This window comes from Nicotiana tabacum, chromosome 10, assembly GCF_000715075.1.
Source record: "Nicotiana tabacum cultivar K326 chromosome 10, ASM71507v2, whole genome shotgun sequence".
In the NCBI taxonomy this organism is placed as follows: domain Eukaryota; kingdom Viridiplantae; phylum Streptophyta; class Magnoliopsida; order Solanales; family Solanaceae; genus Nicotiana; species Nicotiana tabacum.
The window spans coordinates 136231216-136239483 of NC_134089.1; positions in this window are offsets into that span (position 1 = coordinate 136231216).

Sequence of the window (8268 nt, forward strand, 5' to 3'; positions counted from 1 at the left end):
ATTATGAGTTGGACTGCGGGACGGTATCCCGGGAGATCCACTGGATATTTATATTTGGGACTACAAGACGGTATCCTGGGAGATCTCCGGTTGTTATCTTTGTGTTGAGCTGTATTTCTTTCTGTGTTCACTTTGCCTCTGTAGTAGTTGTTGTTGTCATTTATATCTTGTATTACTTTTACTATTGTACTTATTTATACTGTTTTGTTCTACACAGTTAAACCTTATATTTTATTTAACCTCAGTAGGGTCCTGACCTTCCTCGTCACTACCCGACCGAGGTTAGGCTTGGCACTTATTGAGTACCGCTGTGGTGTACTCGTGCTCTTTTGCACATATTTTTCATGTACAGATCTAGGTACTTCAACGCAGTCTTATTATCCTTGAGGCGAGGCGCTTCTATAGAGATTTTGAGGTATATCTACTGCGTCTGTAGACCGAGGAGTCCCTTTCTATCTTTCTGTAATAGTATTGCCCTTCAGTATTTTCCTTTTTGTTAGACATTTCTGGAGTTGGAGCTTCTTATGTATCTCTTAGCTTATGATTCATGGGGTTACGGATTTTGGGAAGTGTTAAGTTGAGAATCTTGTACTGTTATGTGCCTGGCGGCATCTTAAACACTATTTCATTTTGTTATTTCAGTTTTATATTATTTTCTTTCCGAAAATTGTTTCTTTTCTGCATTTGTTAGGCTTACCTAGTCGTAGAGACTAGGTGCCGTCATGATAGTTCACAGAGGGCAAACTGGGATCGTGACAAGTTGGTATTAGAGATCTAGGTTCATAGGAGTCATGAATCACAAGCCAGATTATTAGAGTCTCGCGGATCGGTACGGAGACATCTGTACTTATCTGAGGGAGTCTATGTAACTGTTAGGAAAATTTTACTTCATTTGATTTCCTTGTCGTGCGAGATTTTGATGTCACAACTCTAACCTTCTATCTTCTATTTTCTCACAGATGGTGAGGACACGTGCTACCCGAGACGATCAGGCACCCGTGCCCCCTACTGCAGTCGTCAGAGGCCGGGGCTGGGGTAGAGGCCGAGGACACGCACGTGGTGCGGCCAGAGCACCCACACAAGATGGCACCGAGGTACCACCAGCAGTTCCAACCGGAGTCCAGGCACCTGATATGCCTACTACTACTACTCCAGCACTTCAGGAGACTCTTGCGCAGTTCATGAGCATGTACACCACTTTGGCTCAGGCAGGGTTGCTTCCCCTTGCTGTAACCACATCTCAGGTCGGGGGAGGAGCATAGACTCCCGTCGCTCGCACTTCTGAGCAGCGAGTGCATGTTGATCAGGTCCTAGAGATTATTTCTGTACAATCTGTAGTCCCAGGTCAGCCCGAGGACAGGGCAGTGGCTTCAGAGGATGAGCAGCGGAAACTTGAGAGGTTCAAGAAGTATGATCCTCCTATATTCAGTAGGTTAGCATCAGATGATGCCTTGGGATTTCTAGAGGAGTGTCATCGTATCCTCCGCACTATGGGTATATCAAGATCTAGTGGGGTTTCTTTCACTGCCTTCCAGCTTTGAGGAGCCGCCTATGAGTGGTGGCGCACCTATGAGTTAGACAGTGCAGATGAGGCAGCTTCACTAACTTGGACCTAGTTTTCAGATATATTCATGAGAGAGTTTGTTCCTCAGAGCCTCAAGGACGCATGGCATGCAGAGTTTGAGCATTTGCGCTAGTGTACTATAACTATCTCGAAGTATGCTATCTGTTACACCAGCTTGGCTAGACATGCCCTAGCCTTGGTTTCTACTGTTTGCGAGAGGGTTCGCCGGTTTATTGAGGGACTTATTCCCAGCATCAAGTCTAGCATGTCTCATGAGTTGGAGATGGATATTTCTTATCAGCAGGTGGTGAGCATTGCTAGGAGGATAGAGGGTATTCATGTTAGGGAGAGAGAGGCCAAGAGGTCTCGAGAGTCAGGCTATTTTTCTGGTGCCCATGCCCTAACTGCAGGTCGTTATGGTAGGGGTTATATGAGTCGCCCCGTTCATTTAGCTCTTTTAGTAGCCAGTGGTATTCCAACTCCCCCTAGGCCTCAGGAGCCTTATTATGCACCGCCAGTATCTAGTGCGCCTCCTACGCGGGGTGCTTTTAGTGGTCAGTCCAACAGACCTAGCCTGAGCAAGTCACAGCCACCACGTCCTCCTAGAGCTTGTTTTGAGTATGGTGACACACGCCATATGGTGAGGGATTGCCCCAGACTTAGGAGGGGTGCACCTCAACAGATTTTTCAGCCACAGCGTTCCCCACAGAGTTCTCAGGCTATGGTTACATCTCCAGTTGCTACCCTACCCGCTCAGCCAGCTAGAGGTGTAGGTCGGGGAGGTAGGGGTCTCCCTAGAAGGGAGGCTAGGCCCGATACTATGCCCTTCCAGACCGTACCGAGGTTGTTGCCTCCGATTCTGTCATCATAGGTATTATACTGGTTTGTCACAGTGATGCATTGGTTCTATTCGATCCAGAATCCACTTACTCTTATTTGTCTTCTTATTTTGCTCCATATTTGGGTGTACCTCGAGATTCTTTGAGTTCCCTTGTTTATGTTTCTACTCCTATGGGAGATTCTCTTGTTGTGAACCGCATTTATCGGTCGTGTTTGGTTGCTCTTAGTGGTTTTGAGACCAGAGCCAATTTATTATTGCTCAGCATGGTAGATTTTGATATTATCTTGGGCATGGACTGGTTGTCACCCCATTATGCTATTCTTGATTATCACGCCAAAACTGTGACGCTGGTTATGCCAGGTGTACCACGTGTTGAGTGAATTGGTGCTTTAGATCACACTCCTAGTAGAGTTATTTCTTTCCTTAAGGCTCTGCGAATCGTTAAGCAGGGGTGTGGCACGTATCTAGCTTATGTGAGAGATGTTAGTATTGATACCCCTACAGTTGATTCAGTCCCACTAGTACAGGATTTTCCTGACGTGTTTCCACCTGACCTTCCGGGCATGCCACCCGATAGAGATATTGATTTTGGCATTGATCTATTGCCAGGCACTCAGCCCATTTCTATTCCTCTGTATCGTATGGCCCCTCCCAAGTTGAAGGAGTTGAAGGATTAGTTATAGGAATTACTTGATAAGGGTTTTATTAGGCCCTGTGTATCACCTTGGGGTGCTCTTGTCTTGTTTGTAAAGAAGAAGGATGGTTCTATGCGTATGTGCATTGATTATCGCCAGTTAAACAAAATTAAAGTGAAGAACTGGTATCCTTTGCCTCGTATTGATGATTTTTTTGACCAACTTCAGGGCGCCCGGTGTTTTCTAAGATTGACTTGTGCTCAAGTTACCATCAGTTGAAGATTCGGGAGCCAGATATCCCAAATACTGCTTTCAGGACTCGGTATGGTCATTACGAGTTCCTTGTTATATCATTTGGGCTGACCAATGCCCTAGCAGCCTTCATGCATTTGATGCACAGTGTGTTCCGGCCGTATCTTGACTCGTTCGTCATTGTCTTTATTGATGATATTCTTGTGTATTCCTGGAGTCAGGAAGATCATGAGCAGCACCTGAGGACAGTGCTCCAGACTCTGAGGGAAAAGAAGTTATATGCTAAGTTCTCGAAATGCGAGTTTTGGTTGGATTTTATGGCATTCCTAGGCCACGTAATATCTAGTGAGGGTATTCAGGTGGATCCGAAGAAAATGGAAGCGGTGCAGAGTTGGCCCAGACCATCTTCAGCTACAAAGATCCGCAGTTTTCTTATCTTTACAGGTTATTACTGCCGCTTTGTTGAGGGGTGTTCATCGATTGCAGCCCCTATGACCAGGCTGACCCAGAAGGGTGCTCCGTTCCAGTGGACGGAAGAGTGTGAGGCGAGCTTTCAAAAGCTTAAGACAGCTTTGACTACAGTCCTAGTTTTGATATTGCCTATAGGTTCGGAGTCTTATACCGTCTATTGTGATGTCTCGAGGATTGGCCTTGGAGCGGTTTTGATGCAGGGCAGTACGGTGATTGCCTACGCGTCCAGACAGTTGAAGGTACATGAGAGGAATTACCATGTCCATGATCTCGAGCTAGCTGCTATTGTTCACGCCCTGAAGATATGGCGTCATTATTTATACAGTGTTCCTTGTGAGATTTATACTGATCATCGGAGCTTGCAGCACCTGTTCAAGTAAAAGGATCTTAATTTGCGCCAGAGGAGGTGGTTAGAGTTGCTGAATGACTATGGTATCACTATTTTGTATCAACCCGGGAAGGCCAATGTGGTGGTCGATGCCTTGAGTCGTCGGGCAGAGAGTTTGGGGAGTTTGGCTTATTTACCAGCAGCGGAGAGGCCCATGACAATGGATGTTTAGGCCTTAGCCAGCCAGTTTGTGAGATTGGACCTTTCAGAGCCTAGGCGGGTTCTAGCTTGCGTGGTTTCTCGGTTTTCCTTATTTAATCATATCAGGGAGCATCGTTATGATGGCCCTTATTTGCTTGTCCTCAAGGACAAGGATCAGCATGGTAATACTAGAGATGTGACTATTGGTGATGACAGGGTATTGAGGATATAGGGTCGGATTTGTGTACCCAATGTTGATGGGCTTCGGGTGTTGATTCTAGAGGAGGCCCATAGTTCGTGGTATTCCATTCATCCGAGTGCCACAAAGATGTACCAGGATTTGAGGCAGCACTATTAGTGGAGGCGGATGAAGAAAGATATAGTTGGGTTTATAGCTCGGTGCCTCAACTGTCAGCAGGTAAAGTATGAGCACCAGAGACCGGGTGGGTTGCTTCAGCAGATAGAGATTCCGGAGTGGAAGTGGGAGTGGATCACCATGGACTTTTTAGTTGGGCTCCCACGGACTTTGAGAAAGTTCGATGCTATTTAGTGATTGTGGATCGGCTGCCAAGTCCGCGCATTTCATTCCTATGTGTACTACATATTCTTCAGAGCAATTAGCGGAGATTTATATCCGGGAGATTGTTCGTCTGCATGGTATTCCAGTTTCCATCATTTCGGATAGGGGTACTCAGTTCACATCGCGGTTTTGGAGGGCCATGAGCATGAGTTGGGTACTCAGGTGGATTTGAGTACAACATTTCACCCTCAGACTGACGGACAATCTGAGTGCACTATTCAGATTCTTGAGGATATGCTCTGTGCGTGTGTGATTGAGTTTGGAGGGTCTTGGGATCAGTTCTTGCTATTGGCAGAGTTTGCCTACAACAACAACTATCAGTCCAACATTTAGATGGCACAGTATGGGGCTTTATATGGTAGGCAGTATAGATCCCCGGTAGGTTGGTTTGAGCCGGGTGAGGCTAGATTATTGGGCACAGACTTGGTTCAGGATGCTTTAGAGAAGGTTAAGGTGATTTAGGATAGACTCCGTACAGCCCAGTCTAGACAGGAGAGTTACGCGGAGCGGAAGGTTCGTGATGTTTCCTATATAGTTGGAGAGTGGGTTCTACTTTGGGTTTCGCCTATGAAGGGCGTTATGAGATTTGGGAAGAAAGGGAAGTTGAGTCTGAGGTTTATTGGCCTTTTTGAGATATTGAGGCGTGTTGGGGAGGTTGCTTATGAGCTCGCCTTATCTCCCAGCTTGGCAGGAGTTCATCTAGTATTTCATGTTTCGAATGCTTTGGAGGTATCACGGTGATCTGTCGCATGTATTGGATTTCAGTTCAGTTCAGTTGGACAAGGATCTATCTTATGTTGAGGAGCCAGTGGCAATATTGAACATGCATGTTAGAAAGCTGAGGTCAAAGAACATTGCATTAGTGAAGGTTCAGTGGCGGGGTGAGCCGGTTGAGGAGGCGACCTGGGAGACCGGGCAGGATATGCGCAGCCATTACCCTCATATTTTCACTACTTTAGGTATGTCTTTATGCTCATTCGAGGACGAACGAATGTTTAAGTGTTGGAGGATGTAACGACCCGGCCAGTCGTTTTAAGAATTAATGCCCCGATCCCCTATTAACTGCTTTTCACGTGTTTGTTTCTGCTATTTTATATTGTCGGGATGGTTGGTTTTGAGTTTCGGAGAGTTTTGTGACACTTAGTCCCTAAATGAGAGTTTAAGTTTTAGAATTGGATCGTAGTCGGAGTAGTGTGAAGACGGCCTCGGAATGGAATTCTGTTGTTTCTATTAGCTCCGTTGGGTGATTTCGGGCTTAGGGGCGTGTTCGGATTGTGTTTTGGAGGTAGGTAGCTAATTTAGGCTTGAAATGCCAAAAGTCGCCATTCCTTTCTTCAGGCGGGCTCCTGACTTCAACAACAATTTTGAAAATAAAATGCCATTCCTTTCTTTAGGCTGGCGAGATTTTAACAACAACTTTGAAAATAAAATGTCATTCCTTTCTTTAGCCTGGCGAGATTTCAATAAATAAAACGCCTTTCCTCTCTTCAGGCGGGCTCCTGACTTCAACAACAACTTTGAAAATAAAATGCCATTCCTTTCTCTAGGCTGGCGAGATTTCAACAACTTTTAAAAATAAAACGTCTTTCCTCTCTTCAGGCGGGCTCCTGACTTCAACAACAACTTTGAAAATAAAATGTCATTCCTTTCTTTAGGCTGGCGATATTTCAACAACTTTTAAAAATAAAACGTCTTTCCTTTCTTCAGGCGGGCTCCTGACCTCAACAACAACTTTGAAAATAAAATGTCATTCCTCTCTTCAGGCGGGCTCCTGACTTCAACAACTTTGAAAATAAAATGTCATTCATTTCTTTAGGCTGGCGAGATTTCAACAACTTTTAAAAATAAAACGCCTTTCCTTTCTTCAGGCGGGCTCCTGACCTCAACATTCGGTAGTGAGATTTTGATATCGGGGTTGGAATGGAATTCTGGAACTTGGAGTAGCTCTGTAGTATTGAATGTGATGTGTGTGCAAAATTGCAGGTCATTCAGATGATATTTGATAGGCTTTTTGAACGAAAGCATAATTTGAGAGTTTTTGGAATTCGTAGGCTTGAATCTGATGTAAAATTGTTGTTTTGATGTTGTTTTGAGCGTTCCGAAGATTAGAACAAGTTTGAATGATGTTTTAGGATTGCTTGGCATGTTTGGTTGACGTCCCGGGGGCCTCAGGTGTGTTTCGGATGCTCAACGGGACATTTTGGAACTTAGAGAAATTGCAGAAGAATTGCAGCAGCCCATTTCTGGTTTCCTTCTTCGCATTCGTGAGTGGGGTCTTGCGTTCGCGAAGAGGAGTTGGTGTTGGGGGGAGGTTAATGCTTCGCGTTCGCAATGTTTTTCCCGCGTTCGCGAAGGAGGGAGAGATCGTGCATCGCGTTCGCGACCAGGACATTGCATTCGCGATGAAGGAAGCTGGACCCAAGCGAAGTTCTGCTTCACGAGCACGAGGGTCCTTCCGCGTTTGCGAAGAAGGAAATACCTGGGCAGTATTAAACATTTCAAAAACGAGGGTTCGGCCATTTTTATCAAAACTTAAGCTTGGGAGCTCGGATTTGAGCGAGGTTTTGAGGGATTTTCAGCGATATCGATTGGGTAATGATTCTTAACTCCTTTTTGCTTGTAACCCATTAATCTAAACATGAATTCATCATTTAATTTCGGAAATTGTATGAAAATTGGGGGAAAGTTCTTAGACCAAAAATTTGAGCTTTGATTGAGGATTTGACATTGGATTTGGATAATTTTGGTATGGTTAGACTCGTGAGAGTATGAGAATTCTGAAAATGTAAATTTTACCCTATTCCGAGTTGTGGGCCCGAGGGGCATTTTGGTCATTTTACCTAATTTCACGTATTAGCTTAGAATTTGTTTGTAGAATCAGTTACTTGAAGTGTTATTTACATTATGAACTTGAATTGAATAGATTTGGGTCATTTAGAGTCGAGTACTCGTGGCAAGAACGTGGTTTCGGGTTGATTTAGAGCCGGTTCGAGGTAAGTGGCTTGCCTAACCTTTTGTGGGGGAAACTCCCTTTAGGATTTGGTATTATTGATAATTGAAATGCCTGGTACGTGAGGTGACGAGTGCGTACTTGTGCTAATTGTTGAAAAATCTGGTTTTCATTAAGTAATTGCTAGTATGTTTCTTTTGTTGTTTATACTACTTGCAATTTAAACATTTTGTTAGCTTAGGAAAGCATGTCTAATTGACTTAATTGCCTTACTTGCTCAAACTGCCTTATTTGGATTACGTGCAGTATGCTAGGTTAGAAATACCTGTTTTACCTTGGTATGGAACTTGAATAGAACTTGTACTCTTCTTGTTGTTGTTGTGTGTTTACTTTGCGACTACGGGATGGTATCCCGGGAGATCCCCTTGTATGTTTACTTTGGGACT